The sequence below is a fragment of the Leopardus geoffroyi genome, chromosome A1 (genome assembly GCF_018350155.1).
Source record: "Leopardus geoffroyi isolate Oge1 chromosome A1, O.geoffroyi_Oge1_pat1.0, whole genome shotgun sequence".
Classification (NCBI taxonomy): Eukaryota; Metazoa; Chordata; class Mammalia; order Carnivora; family Felidae; genus Leopardus; species Leopardus geoffroyi.
In genome coordinates, this window is record NC_059326.1 from 29,832,889 (window position 1) to 29,847,754 (window position 14,866).

Here is a 14,866-nt window from a genome sequence, read left to right on the forward strand (position 1 = left end):
TTTGTTGAACCTAATGGGAGTCCTCTGGGATTCCATGATTTTGATGTCTGTGTCTTTCCCCAGGTTAGGAAAGTTTTCTGCTATGATTTGCTCACATAACCCTTCTAACCCTTTTTCTCTCTCTTCCTCTTCTGGGACGCCTATGATTCTGATGTTGTTCGTTTTTAATGAGTCACTGATTTCTTTAATTCTTAAATCATCTTTTTTTTTTTTTACCTTAGTCTCCCTTTTTTTTCTACTTCATTATTCTCCATAAGTTTGTCTTCTATATCACTGATTTGCTGCTCTACCGTATCCATCCTTGCCTCCGTGGCATCCATTGAGATTGCAGCTCAGTTATAGCATTTTTTATTTCATCCTGACTAGCTTTTATTCATTTTATCTTTGCAGAAAGAGATTCTTATCTATTGTCAACCCCAGATAGTATTCTTATTATCATGATTCTAAATTTTGATTCAGACATTTTGCTTGTATCTGTGTTGATTAAGGCCCTGGCTGTCATTTCTTCCTGCTCTTTATTTTGGGGTGAATTCCATTGTTTCATCATTTTGAAGGAAGAAAAGAAATTAATAAGGTGAAAAAAATTAAAATTAAACAATTAAAAACAACACATGGAAAGAAATCAAATAGATGATGCTAGATCCTAGGTATGTTTTGGTCTCTTTGTTGAAAGTAGCTTGATAGATTAGAGAAAAGGGGAAAGATAAGAAAAGAGGATAAAAAAAGAAAAAAAAAAGGAAAACATTTGAAAATTTGAAAATTTGAAAAAGTGAATACAATGAAATGGAATAAAATGAAATGATTGAAGTAAAATAGAATTTCGAAAATTTACAAAAAGTAAAAATATAGTAGAAAATAATTAAAGAAAAATATTTTTAATAAAAATTGAAAATAAAAATATTTTTTTTCTCTTTCTGTATTCAAGAAAAAGAAAGGAAAATGGAAAAAAAATTGAACAGATGGAACAGCAATCAGACTATGATTGAAATTACATCTGTTTCCCATTGAAGTCAAACTATGAAGCACTTTATAGTCTGTAAACTAAGCAGGCAGAGAGACTTGTGGTGTTCCTGAAGAGTGAGGTTGGCCCAGTTGTGTGGGGCTTAGCGTAACGGCTCTGTTCTTCACTACATGGTGCTGCTTAGCTTACTGGGGTGGATTGTTGTGGCACTTGTAGGTGTTTATGTGTGGGAGGTGTGAAAATGGCATCACCCAGCTACCCAGTCTCTAGTATCAGAACTCTGTTCTCCCTGATCAGCAATTGTGCACCCTTCTTTTGTCTCCAGCTTCCGTCCACTCCCCGCTTTTACACTGCCCCTGACCAAGCTGTCAGTTTGCCAGACAATACCTTCCTCCTGAATTTTATCTCAGATGCGGCTGTGTTTCACAACCACTCACTTCTGAGGGACTGGAGCTTAGATCTGCTCAGACCTTCTGGGGGAGGGTCTCACTGAACAATAGCTGGGTGTCGGTTGCATCCAGGAAAGTTTTTGGGACGGTGCTGCTGCCAATGCCCAGAGACTGTGGCTGAGTCCAGCTTGCCCCAGGAAAAGTTCAAGTGATTGTGTCGCAGCAGCATTTCAGGGATTATGGAAAATCACAACACACATCTGGTGCCAGGCTTCACCCTTAATGTCCTGTTCCAGCACCAGTGAATGTGGTTGTCCTCTGGGGTTTGCTGGGACCTTGCCTGTGGGGTTCCTGCACAGCCTCTACCAAATGTCCTCCCACCAGGGGATCTGCTTCTGCTCGTGACCCAAGGACCCCAAGGACCCCAAGGACCTCACTCCCTGCTCTTGGGGATTCGCCCTTCCCTTCAGAGCTCTGCCAGGTATGGAGATGCAGAGTTTCAGACTCTGTGCTCCCCCTGTTTATAGAGTCATAATGGAATTTGAACCCTCTCCTTTCTCCTTTCTTCCTGTTTTGTTCAGTCCCTGCGGCTGTTTCCACTTTTCCACTTTCTCTCCAGCTGCTTTGGGGGGGATGTGCTCTTCCTTACTCTTCCCCCCATCTCCGTCCTCTCTCTGCAAGCAAAAACAGCTCCCTGACCTCTGTGGCTTCTCTCTCCCCAGTTTGCCTCTTTGCACTGTGTACCTGCTGAGTTCTATTGTTCAGGTTGTGCAGATTGTTGTGTTAATCCTCAAATCAGGTTTCTAGGTGTGCAGGATAGTTTAGTGTTGATCTGGCTCTATTTCATGGGTGAGAGATGCAAAAAAACTTCCATGCTGTTATACCATCTTGGACCCTCCCTAAACGTTTATTTATTTGTTTTTGAGAGAGAGAGAGAGAGAGAGAGAGAGCGTGCGCACATGTGTGGTGGAGGGACAGAGGGAGAGAGGGAGACAGAGAATCCCAAGCAGGCTACACCACCAGTGCAGAGTTGGATGTAGGGCTTGAATTCACAAACTGTGAGGTAATGACCTGAGTGAAAACCAAAGAGTCAGACGCTTAACCAACTGAGCCACCCAGGCCCCCCTCCTTCACTAACTTTTAAGTCCAATACAGTATTACCTTAGGCCCCCAGGTGTACAGTGTGTCTCCAGAATCCATTCATCTTGTGTGACTGAAACTTTATGCCCTTTCATCCACACCTCCCCTATGCCTCCTCCCTCTAGGCCCTGGAAACCAACATTTTTGTCTCTTCTATGTGTTTAATGAGCACATTCTTTTATTTTTGCTTCAAGTTTTGAGTGAGTGTTTATTAATCATGATAACAGTCGGTATTCCTTTCAAGTTACACCAATCAGGTAAAGGGCTTAGCCTCTGAGAATTAAGATCCTCGGTGTCCCTTGTTACTGTGCTGCCTCCTGGGATGGCCCCACCTCTGCTCATTCTCTTCCCAGGCCTGTAGTAGAAAATGCTGTGATTTACACGTTGATACATTAATATAGAACAGATTAAATGAGGACAAACTATATCATATGCATAGTTTTAACACATTACAATAAAACATAATTAAAGGTATAAATAATATCTAGTAAAATTCACAATATGCAGTAGAATATTTTTTAAAATGTATATTCTTATTTATCTCAAGTAATATGGCAAAAAGGAGCTTCTGGTAAGTTGAAGATTGTGGTAAATTGAGAGTTGGAATCAGCCCTGGATACCAACGTCAGCCAAGCAAGCTGTCACCTGTATGTGTGACTTGAGGAAGTGCTGGCAGAGATTTCTAGTCTGAAATTCAAATCCCATAGTCTGTCACTTAGTCATGAGATAGTCTTAAGTCTTTTTAAGAATCATTAGTAAAATCCAAACATCCTAGAGAGGGGTTGCACCTTCAGTGTTTAGTAGGTATCCCTGTGTTTACCGATGTGGGGGTCCATATTCTGTGGCTTCTTACCTCTTGCTTCTCGCTTCTACACATTTCCCACTTTTTAGTCCTCATTTTTTTTTAAGTTTATTTATTTATTTTGAGAAAGAGAGAATGTACGTACATACATGTGCACACAATGGGGAGGCACAGAGATAGCAGGAGAGAGAGAATCCAAAGCAGGCTCCATGCTATCAGTGCAGAGCCCAAGGTGGGGCTCCATCTCATGAACCATGAGATCATGACCTGAGCCGAAATCAAGAGTCCGATGCTTAACTGACTGAGCTACCCAGGTACCTCTAGTCCTCATTTCCTATCTCAAACTGACAATTCATGCTTTCTATGTCTCATGTCACAAATTTAATAATCTTACAACAGTGTAATCCATTTACCTCTCTCCTGACCTTTCCTCTATTTTTTCATCTCTTTTACTTCTTCATAAATTATAAATCCCACCTGACAGCATTGCTATGCTTTCAATAGTTTTCAGGAAATTATGAGAAGAAAATAAAGGAGTGTTTCATGCTTACCCACTTATTTACCAATTCTGGTTCTCTTCATTCCTTCTTGCAGATCCAAGTTCCTGTCTGGTATCCTTTCCCAAGCATAGGGAAGATCTTCTGGAATTTCTTTTAGTGTAAGTCCCCTGGCTAAAAATTTTCTTAGCATTCTTTTGTCTGAACATTCCTTTCTGCACTTGGTTTTTTTGAAGGACAGTTTTGCTGGGTACAAAATTTGGGGTTGATAGTTTTTTGCTTTTCAGTATTTTAAAGATGGGATTCCATTGTCTTCTGGCCTCTATTCCTCTTTTTCTTTCTCTCCTCTTCCTTCTTCCCTTCCTCTAATGATAACACAGCCATTATTTGTATTGTTGTTACCCTGTTTTATGATGTCTTTTATTCTCTGGCTGTTTTCAAATTTTTCTCTTTACCATTGGTTTTCAACAGTTTGACCATGAATTACCTTGGTTGGGTAGTCCTTATATTTATCTTGCTTGTGGTTCACTCAAATTCTTGGATCTATAAGCTGAAAATTTTCATCAAATGTGGGAAATTTTCAGGTATTATTTCTGAGGAGTCCAGCTTCTGGTTAAAAACCTATGTGGGATTTTTCAGTTTTGGCCATAGGCAATTACAAAGGCTTTCCGTGACATACCTCATGGTGGGAAGCTACCCTCTCCACACCAGAGTTGGTGCACAGCCAGTACACTGAGGTGTCTGGAGGGAATTGCAGTCAAGGACATGGATCCACTGGTGGGTCACCTTCTTTGCGTATTTGCATTCTGAGCCTCAGCACTTTTATTTCTAGATCTCTGTATCTGAGCCCTTATCAGATGTCTTTTTTAGATGCTTCCACTGGGGTCTTCTTATAGGGGTAAAGAGGGAGAAAACCTGAAGACATTTCCCCACTCTGACTCAGTGCCCAGTACTTTTCGACTTATAGTCCTCCTCTCCATTCTTCTGACCCCAAGGTCCATAAAACTGCTGGAGTCTTTTGTTAGGGGTTCTCTCAACATCGAGACAATCCCCATGTCTGCTCTGATTCACCTGACCCCTGACTGCTGTGCCATTTAATGAAGCAAATAAAACAAAGAACCAGCATTTTCTCTAATTTTAGCTTCTTGCTTATACCATCATGGTAAGTGATTAAATGCTTAGCTCTTTCATTTTGGGCTTGATGCTTTAATCTGCTACTTGGACATCTGACAACTCAGGTCTCTTTCTCTCCGAGCTTCTGACATTTCCTCAAATGATTTTGCTCTCCCATTATCACCTTCTCCTTATGAGACTCCAGTTACACATGTTAGATTATTTAATATTGTCCTTAGGTCTTTGAGTCCTTGTTCATTTTTATTCTATCTCTTTTTATTCTCTTCTTCAGATTGCATGCTTCCTATTGATTTGTCTTCAAGTTCATTGAGTTTTTTTCTTACCACTTTCAATTTGCTCAAAGCCCATGCAGAAAACTTTTCCTTTAAATTATTGAACTTTTCAGTTCCTGAATTTTCATTTTTTAATGGTTTTCATTTCCTCTGGTGAGATTCTGTATCTTCATTTAATTTTCTTTTAATAATTTGTATGTAATTCCTTTAATTCTTTGAATATATTTATGATAGCTTCTTTGCATCATAAATTACATATATGGAACACCTCTAGGTTGGTTTCTACTACCTGCTTTTTTTTTTGGACTATGCATTACATTTTACTTTGTGTGTGTATGTGTGAGTGTGTCTAGTAATTTTTGGTTTTATACTGGATGTTGTGGTTGAATCAGTGAGGAAGTTGAGGGTGAATCAGTAACATTCCTTTGTTGATTTTTGTTTTCATAGGTGGTGGAATTACTGGTAGATCACCTTGAATTTGTATAAGCCTTGTTTTTTTTTTTTTTTTTTTTTTTTTTTTTGGGAATATCTGTGAAAATTCCAACGTTTTTTCAAATCATGATAACTTTAACCTGTAGGACTACGTCTCCATCACTATTTCTTCTGGCAATCATATCAAGGCTTGGTTTTAGACTTTGGTAGTGTAGGTCTATTGTAAACTTTACTTCGGGGTATGATTTTTACTCCTGAGGAGTGGTATTTCTCATGTCTCAACTGGGTGCCTCGGCTGTGCACAAGGTGTTATTAAGGTCTCTCCATTCTTGTTGACAACATCCCCCAACACTGCTTAACCTTACATATTTCTGGTTTGCTCTCAACCCGAGAATAGACAAATCCTGGTACACTTTGTGTACCACACTTTGTGTATCAAACTCTCCCTACCCATGTATAGTTCAGTCCTTGACTAAGCACTTACAGAGATCCCCACACGGGATCCTTCCCTCTGTATAGATCCTTCAACATCTGTGCCCCACCTCACAGAATCCACTCCAGTTACCCCAAACTCTTGATCTCTGCCTACTGAACTTACCAGGACTTCTGTGGTCTGCTTGGTCTTCAGCTTACTTATGTCATCCACTTGGGAAATCACTCCCTGGTGTAGAGCTGGGGGTTCAACTTGTGAATTTCCCTTCTGTTTTGTGATTTTTGTATGTGATTTATGAAAAAATTTGTGTCGTATGTTTTGTTTTTAAGTTGTTTTGGCTGGAGGACAAATCTAGTATTTGTTACGGGAAACAGAAATCCCCACTGTGGATTCTTGAACAAGGGATAAGGAGAAGGTGTTGATGGGCAATGATAAAGGTGCCTGGTAGAAAGGAGAACTTAAGAGTGGAGACACTGAGTAGGAGGCATTTCCATCTTCTAGGCTGAGAACTAAGATCAGGATGAGGTTTGAAGAAATACAAACAAAAGGGAAACACCATCCCGGAGAAATAATCAGTGTTAAGTTAGTGATAAATTGGATGTGAAAATGAAGAAAAAGGTTTAAAATGGTGCCAGAAATGCTCGAAAAAGGAGTTCTTATCTCCGAGTATAAATACTGAAATATTTATGGATGAAATGATATCATGTCTGGGATTGATTCAAAATAATCAAATGCAGGGATGAAGGTGGGGAAAGGGTAGGGGTGGAGGTAAGATGAGAGAGACCACAGATGATAATTGTTGAAGCTAGGTTATGAGTCCATGAGGGTAAATTACATGAATTATATTTTTCTACTTTTGTATATATTTGACATCTTCAAATTAAAAAAATCAAACAAGACAAAACAAAAATGATCAGGTTATAAAGCTGGGAGGTGGAGTGTTGATGAAATTGGAGAGAGTGCCCATTTCCAAGGTGGGGGGAGAGGGGATAAGCCAGTGATAGTTCGTTAATGTCTAAAACAGGCTTTTATGCAAAAGTGGTTTTAAAAATGGTTTGCTTAAGCTGACTCTTTCTGTTCCTTTGGAAGTGTCATCAAGTTCAAGGTATATTTGATTATCTGTTTGAAGATATGGGTCACACAGTACATGCCGAACAGAGGCTGTGGCATCTAGGCCATGTATTTATCCAACTCTAGATTCATTGCTGGCTGCTCACATTAGCTGATAAAGCCCTTTGTGGTCTGGGGCCCAGACTACAATGGACAGGTTTGGTCAGACTCTGGCACATATCTCCCAGAGTGGTTCCTGGAATAATTTCTAGAGGCATTTTGCTGTACTCTCTCTTTCTGCATCACCTCCCTGGCCAGCTGTACATGCCTGGAGGCTCCCCGAATCTTGCTTGCTCTCACCTGCTTCCTTCCAACTAACTGTGGACTCTGTAATTGAGCTCAAGAGAGGGGACTGTTCCCATAGCCTAAGGAGTTTCAGGAGAAGTCGAGAGACTTTTTTACAAGTTAATAATAATAATAATAATAATAATAAATCATTCATTTTCTTCTTCTACTTCCCCCTTTCTTTTCTCATTATTCGACAAATCCTTTTAGGGGCCATCATGTGCCTAGTTTGGTGTTAAAGAGGGGTTGGGCTCAAAGGTGAGCAGGACGCAGGTCCTTTTTCAAGGAAGGATGAAAGACATACGCATAGTGTGATAGAGAAACTCACAAGTGCCATGCGAGATATCTGTATGGGCACTGGAGGGACACAAGGAACGAGTGGACGACCGCCATTACTATTTTCCCTCTCCTTGGGTTTGGGTTTTAATACTGTCCTTGTGACCTATGCATAACCTGGATTCTTTCTGAATCTCCATTTTTTTTTTTCATTTTAAAATAAGCCTAAGTATACCCACTTACACAGCTTTTGGGAGTGCCAAATTAAAAAAAGTCTAAAAGGATTTTTGCAAACCACAGGGGTTGACGAAGATGATTATCTTTCCTTCTTCCCAGGCACACCAGTGGGAACTGTGGGCCCAGCTTTTCCCAGCTGACCGACACTCAAATGATCGTTGCCACCCGCACACTCAGCCATATTAAGATAAGCTGGGGGCTGCAACCATTTCCAGGGAAGATCTGAAGGTAAGAGGAAACTTCATTTTGCCATGTAGGTAATAAATCTTCTGCCTATTGACTTTTAAAAGTGTAGAGGCAAATGTCCCATTTGTCTGGTTAATACCTACCACCACCTTAACATTTGTTTTGCTCTACAGTTTACAAAGTACTTCTAAAGTCACAAATCGCTGGTGTCTCATAATATCCCTTTGACTCGGTAGAATAGATTTCGTTTTGACCCTCATTTGCAGATGCAGAAAATACGGCCCAGAGATGTTAACTGATTTGCCCAAGATCCATAGCTAGCAGTGGAGCCCACACTGAATTCTGATCTTCTCTTTCCTAATCTTTGAAATCACCAGCTCCTCCCTGTAAGAGTCTAGGGCCTGCAGGGCTCCCCTTTGATGTCTTTAGAAGAAGGTTTCAAACAAATTTTTAAAATGTTTAAGAAATTATTTGTATTTTGATGGGTCATGGGCGTCTGAACCCCGCCCCCCCCAGGCCCTAATGCAGTCACAATAAATCAAACAAACAAATAACCATCTCCATTGTTTTGTGGATTATTTCCCCATGAGGCAGATGTTTACTTTTCACAAATGAAAGCTCATTGTTGTCAGGAACATTTAAGAGGCTTAACCTGTCTCCTCTGGCATATGGCGCTGGCTTTTCATGATAAAACTGGCTGTGTGCAGCGGCAGACGAAATTGCAAGCCTCTCTCTGAAACTTCATCAGTTGCTATTGCGGGGCGTCACTGCTTTTGGATGCAGGGACTCATCTGGGCCTCTTCCACCGTGAAAGGGGGAAAAAAACCCAGAAAGGCTGTTTCCTTTGGTGGAAAATACTCATATTTTAATGGGTATGATGTCATGAATTATTAAACTAGCTTAACTTTAAAGCCGAGCCGAAAGAACACAGAGTGAAGAATGACCTTGAGCCTCTTGAAAAATGGGAATGTTGACTGTGCCTGCAGACTCAAAGATGGATTTCTACTTTAGTTTATATTTATGCAACTGTGAAACTTGGTCCCTTGTTCCCAGAGAAATCCTTTGTGCAGCCGTGTGGAGAAAGTTATTACATTTTAGTGCAGAAGAAGCTGTAAAGTTTCTTTCCTCATGTCTCATGAAAACTGGAGCAATAGCGATCTTTGTGCTGAGGGATGGCCCCGAGGAACGAGATGCAGGGTCTCAGAAGACAAAAGGAAGCAGATAGGTATTGTTCTTGGAAAAAAAAAAAAAAAAAAAAGCCTAACATTAGGTTCTTCTAAGGGGTTTGTGCATAACCCAGGTCCTGCTACAGTGCTCTCTTATTTCTGATTCAAGGTGAATCAAAGGAACATAGGGTCCAGAAGGACCAGGATGATCTGCCAGGGTAGCCTGACCACATGATAGGCCCTGCGGCACCTCCCTCTGTAACTAGTGTGGAGAGCTCCTGAGAGAGTGTGTGATGTGGGGGAAGATCTTTCAAAGCTTTGGGTTCAGCTATTCCAGGCTCATTCTCGGGCCGCAGGTTGCTGGGCCGAACCACAGACACCAAGAACAGGGTGAGTGTTCTCGATTCCTCCAGTGGGTGCTGTGAAGCTACATCTCCACCCATGGACACCGGTGACTCAAATTCTCTCTTCGTTTCATGTGACCAAGTTCAATGAGCAGTCTCTACAGACAGGGGATGAGAATGGGTGGGGGGGGGGGAGGCGGCGGCAGTTGAGGAACCAGTGATCACTGAGAGTCTAAAATGCTTAGCTCAGTCTTATGATTCATCATGTGAGTGCACAGCATTATCTCCATTTTACAGGCCAAGAAACTGAGGCTCACTGTGTAAGATTCTTGACATCACATGGTTGCTGACAGATTTGAATCTAGATCTCTCTGACATCAGACGTTTATGTGAATTTACCATTCTTAACTATGGAGTTTGGTTTGACTCTGTTTTTACTATCTTCTCGCTTATTTCTTTGAATTCTTGGCTGTTATCTGCTGATGTCTTCTGTTAGTTCCTCCAGATTTACTCTCCATCCTTCTGCACTCTGCCCTGCAATGTGGAGGGTGGCTTGGCTGTTTCAATGGTGCCCTTGTTCTTTGGCTCACAGCTGGGTTTGGCCAAGGTGAGACGCAAACAAGGCACTGGACAGCAGGTGGGTGGGAAATGAGATTGGTGCGTTTATTTTCCCCATTTTTCTCTCTGTTGGGTTCTCTCCCGAAGACTACTGCTTTTCCAGGTGGCCCTCTGCATGCAGCTTCCCTCCCTCGGTTTGACTAGCTGCTCCCTCCCCTGCCACTTTGGGCTTAGGGGCTGGTAACAGCTGCTGCACAACGCCCTGTGCTTTCTTCAGCTCTGCTCACACTCTGTAAATTAGCACCTATAAGGGGGTTAGGGCAATTGGATCGCTCAACATGAGAGTGCCATTTGCTACCTTCTGGCACCTTTACTGATACAGTTATGCATCCCTTTAGTGATGTCAGAGTTAATGTTTTGGGGTTACATCCATTAATGTCTCTTTTTACCAGGACTGGAGATGATTAGGAGCTCCTCTTTTTTTTTTTTTTTCCCCGAGGATTTCCTCTTTATAACTTTCAGAGGGCTATTTTCTTCATCCCTTACCTTCCTTCTGCCTTACTACTTGCTCTCTGGATTTCATCTTCTCCCTTCAAATTGAGTCTGCAAGACCAGGGAAAGCTAGTTTCCATTATTTTCCAAGATTGAGTTTCTTTGGTCTCCAAAGTCTCTACTCTATTCTTTTATTAGCATTTCTTTGCAAAACAGTCTGTTGGATTGTCTTGAGAAAACAATGTGCATTTACTAACCTTCTAGAGAAAATTATTTCTCCAAAAAGGAAGGGAAATAATGAAAGTATGTTCAGTAAGTAACAGTAAGGAGAATAAAGGAGGAAAAAGGCAGGAGATTCAGAATCAAGGTCAATTTCCTCTGTTGTTGGATTGCAGCAAGCATTTAATGGTAATAAAATCTTTTTCCTGTATAATACATTTTATATTAAAACTGCAGCCATTTAAATGAGGGATTTTATGTCTGCACAGTCTTTATTGAGCATGAAGGCTTACGAAAATGCTTTTGTTTTTTTTTTCCTTAAAATTTTCTTGAGGTTTGAAAAGCCACTCTCTGCCTCCTGGGCTCATAGGAGTGAAGAGGCAGAGGTGGGGAGTGGCCACAGTGGCTCACACAGTTCTTTGCTTGTGCTGTTTAACCTCAGACCCCTGTTATTCTGGGCCTCTGTGTCTCCTGAACAAATAGTAAATCTTTTCCGATAACGTGGCAGCTTTATGATGTGGATTCATGCCTATTTTCAGAGAAGCATGAGAGAGACTTTAATGCATTTTTCCCTCCTTTTACTGGTGATCTAGCCAGAGCCTGTGCCCGTTCAGCCCATCTCTGGTGCTGCAGTGGTCAGTATTCAAATGATCAGTCTTCTGGTTCCAGGACAAGAAGGGTTGACTCTGGTGTTATTTCATAGGTTGGCTTGAAATGGATTAAATCTTCTGTTGAAGGTTTATTGACTCATGTTTTCCCGAGGTCTTTGTCCTTTAATATCGGAAAATTTGTAATCTACTCCTGATCCTATGATAGCAAGATAAGACACCAAGACCTTGATAGGTCCCCCTTCTGTCAAGAATCACACAGGGTGAAAGTTTGCTAGACTCGTGTTATGGCTGTTCATTTCAGGCAGATTGGAAGCGGTTTCCCAGGTTCAAGGGCATGTTGACGTTAGCTATGCCAGAAGGAAAGTCAACTCACAGAGTACCTCCATTGTTTTCTTAGTCATTGCTGATATTCATGGGATGAGCTGTTGGATTGGACTATTCTTGGTCGTAAGTGTGGTGTAGAGGCCACAAAAACACTAAGCATATAGCTTATGAGTACTTGAACTATGCATTTGTGTAGGAAATTCTCTGCCAAGGGAAGTAGACTATTGTTGGTACGGATCTGACCTATAGCACGAGATGCCTCATCATCTATAAATATCTGCTCTTTGAGTTAGAATGAATTACTTGAAGACGGCAGGCTCCGCTCTTATATCTTAGATTGCCAGAACTGCATTTCCCATTGGATGGTTAACAGCACCTTTTAAAATCTGAATTTCCCCAGTACCTTGACCTGACCTGACTTCTTAGCCACAGCTTTAACTATGCTTCAAAAATAGCCTTGAAGCCAGCATAGCAGAGGGACCATTTACTTAAACAACTATTTCGTGTTGCCTATAATGTCATGTAGATCTAAGTCTTTTCTGTATCTTTCCACTACAATGGCAGCATATGGTCTATTGTTACAATCAGATATTCTTGTGGGAAGTAAGAGGCCACGGGTGAATGGAGAGAATATTATTGTTGGGTCTAAAGCTGTTGTTTTGAGCCTTGAACTAAAGTGTCCTGCAGTTTTATTTTTAGAAAACTCTAACCTTTCAGGAAGGTTTGGCCAATATGCTCTGATTTTTATTTTTGATAGTGTTGACTAATGTTTACTCTGGGCTCCTGAAAATTGGTTAGGAGGGCTTTGCGTGGAGGCGAAAATGTGGACAAATACTGTTAGTTTACTTAGTGCTAAAGGCATTGGCTGGTAGAGAAAGGAAATGACACAGTTCTGCAAGCCAAAAAATCATGATCTTTTTGCTTCTTAAGTACATATTCCTGAAAACCTTAGGAGAGGCCTATGAAACCTTAGAAAAAAGCAAAAGAAATAAGCAAAAGAGAAGTGAAGTTAGCTCAGAAACCCAAACTGCTAGGCCTAGAAGAGAATCACCTCATTAGAAGGAAACATTTTATTAAAGTAATGAATGTTTATTATATGGGACAGAATAAAGAATATGATCTCCCTGGGTAGACACACTGGCACACGCACCCTCGCTTGCACAAACACACGCACAAAGGAAAGAAGGAATGATAAAGCAGAAGCATGTCGGTGTGCTTTATAATTCTGGATTTGTTTTTCGAGTTTTGAATTAATTAGATACCATGTTGAATTCCAAATGCGATAATTAGGCAAATTAATGCTGCAGTGAAGTTATTAATGAGGCAAAATATGCTAATATGCTTTTGATAAAGAGCTCTTCTTCTGCCTACCAAGAAATTGGCAAACATCTTTCATTTGGGGCCAGACAGCTTATCTCAAGTGATTTACTAAAAAGGTTCTCGGCCGTATGCTGTGAACAAATGTTGTAAATAGGGGTTAATGTCTAAATTTTTGATACGTGTAAGCCTCGATGTGGCACAGCAAGTCCCATGACACTTTCAGCCTGGCTTCTGAGCAGAGAGCCCAGAAAGGCCCAAGGCTCGCTGGTGCCCTTCAAGGCCTCTACGAATACAGCAGACCCCACCACTTGCTGGTGTGGCCCCTATTAACACAGTGGCCGCTAACCTGCCAACCTGCTGGTTTCTTTTCGGCAGACTTGGTGTCTCCTTTGGTTTTCAGATGTTCAAAACTCCTGGCCAAGAATCATTAGGGAGCCCATTTAGTGGTTTGAAAGTGACACAGCAGAATTTTCTTTCCGATCTGAACTCTGCTATTCAGAGCTCGTCGTACATCAGGAGCCCTCCTGGGACTGGGGCGAGACACCATCCACCCAGGGGGAGCTGGCCATTAAAAGCAAAATTTATGGAAATACGAAAAGAACTTTCCCACGAGCATATCATTATTTTAATCCTTTTAATCATACACTCCACCAGGGCACAGCTGTCTAATTTTGATTCATTCAGATATAATATTTGCTAAATGAGTTTCACTCTGCACCCCAAGTAGGACAGTTTTGACCGTTGTAAATCTGGGGACAGAGGACTCTAAGGTGTGCTTAAGTGGGTCAGCCCAGTGTCAGACCTTGGCTAGTGAGTACTGTTGAGGTGTGTCCTATGGCAGGAAAGAGACCATTTATTAACTGTCAAGTGTTCACAGAAAGTGACTGGATCAGTTAGGAATGGATCAGACTGTAAGTTACAGAAAGACTTACTGACAGCTTTATCAGAAAATAAGTTTTGGGGCGCCTGGGTGGCTTAGTCGGTTAAGCGTCTGACTTCAGCTCAGGTCACGACCTCATGGTCCTTGAGTTCGAGCCCCACGTTGGGCTCTGGGCTGATGGCTCAGAGCCTGGAGCCTGCTTCCGATTCTGTGTCTCCCTCTCTCTCTGCCTCTCCCCCGTTCATGCTCTGTCTCTCTCTGTCTCAAAAATAAATAAACGTTAAAAAAAAAAAAAAGAAAATAAGTTTATATTTCTCCCATGGAAAAGCAGACCAGGGTAGGTAGTCCACAGCTGAAACGCTTCTCAAGTATATTGTCAGGGTTCTTTCCACCTTGCCGTTGTATCATGTCTGTGGGCACAAGATGGCTGTTGCACCTCTAGGCATGACATCTGGGTTTCAGACAGGAAGAAGAGGGAAGGGTCAGCCAGTCTATTCCTTTTGAGAAGGTTTCCGGGAAGCCCTAGCCAACAACCTCTACTTATATCTCATTGGTCAGAGTTGTGTCATGTGGCCAGCCCTAACCGGAAGGCCAGCCAATCAGCTAGCCAACAATCTTCGTTACAATTCTTTTCTTGGGCACCATGATTCCCGGGGGTGAGGTTGTATCCTCATTTGACTGCTAAGCCAGGTTGCTTACCTGAAAATGTGGCTGCTTACCTGTGAAAATTTCACATCCAGATTTGGACAAATCTGATGTGAAAGGGAAGTTCAGGTAATGAAGCCTGGGGAGAGCCCC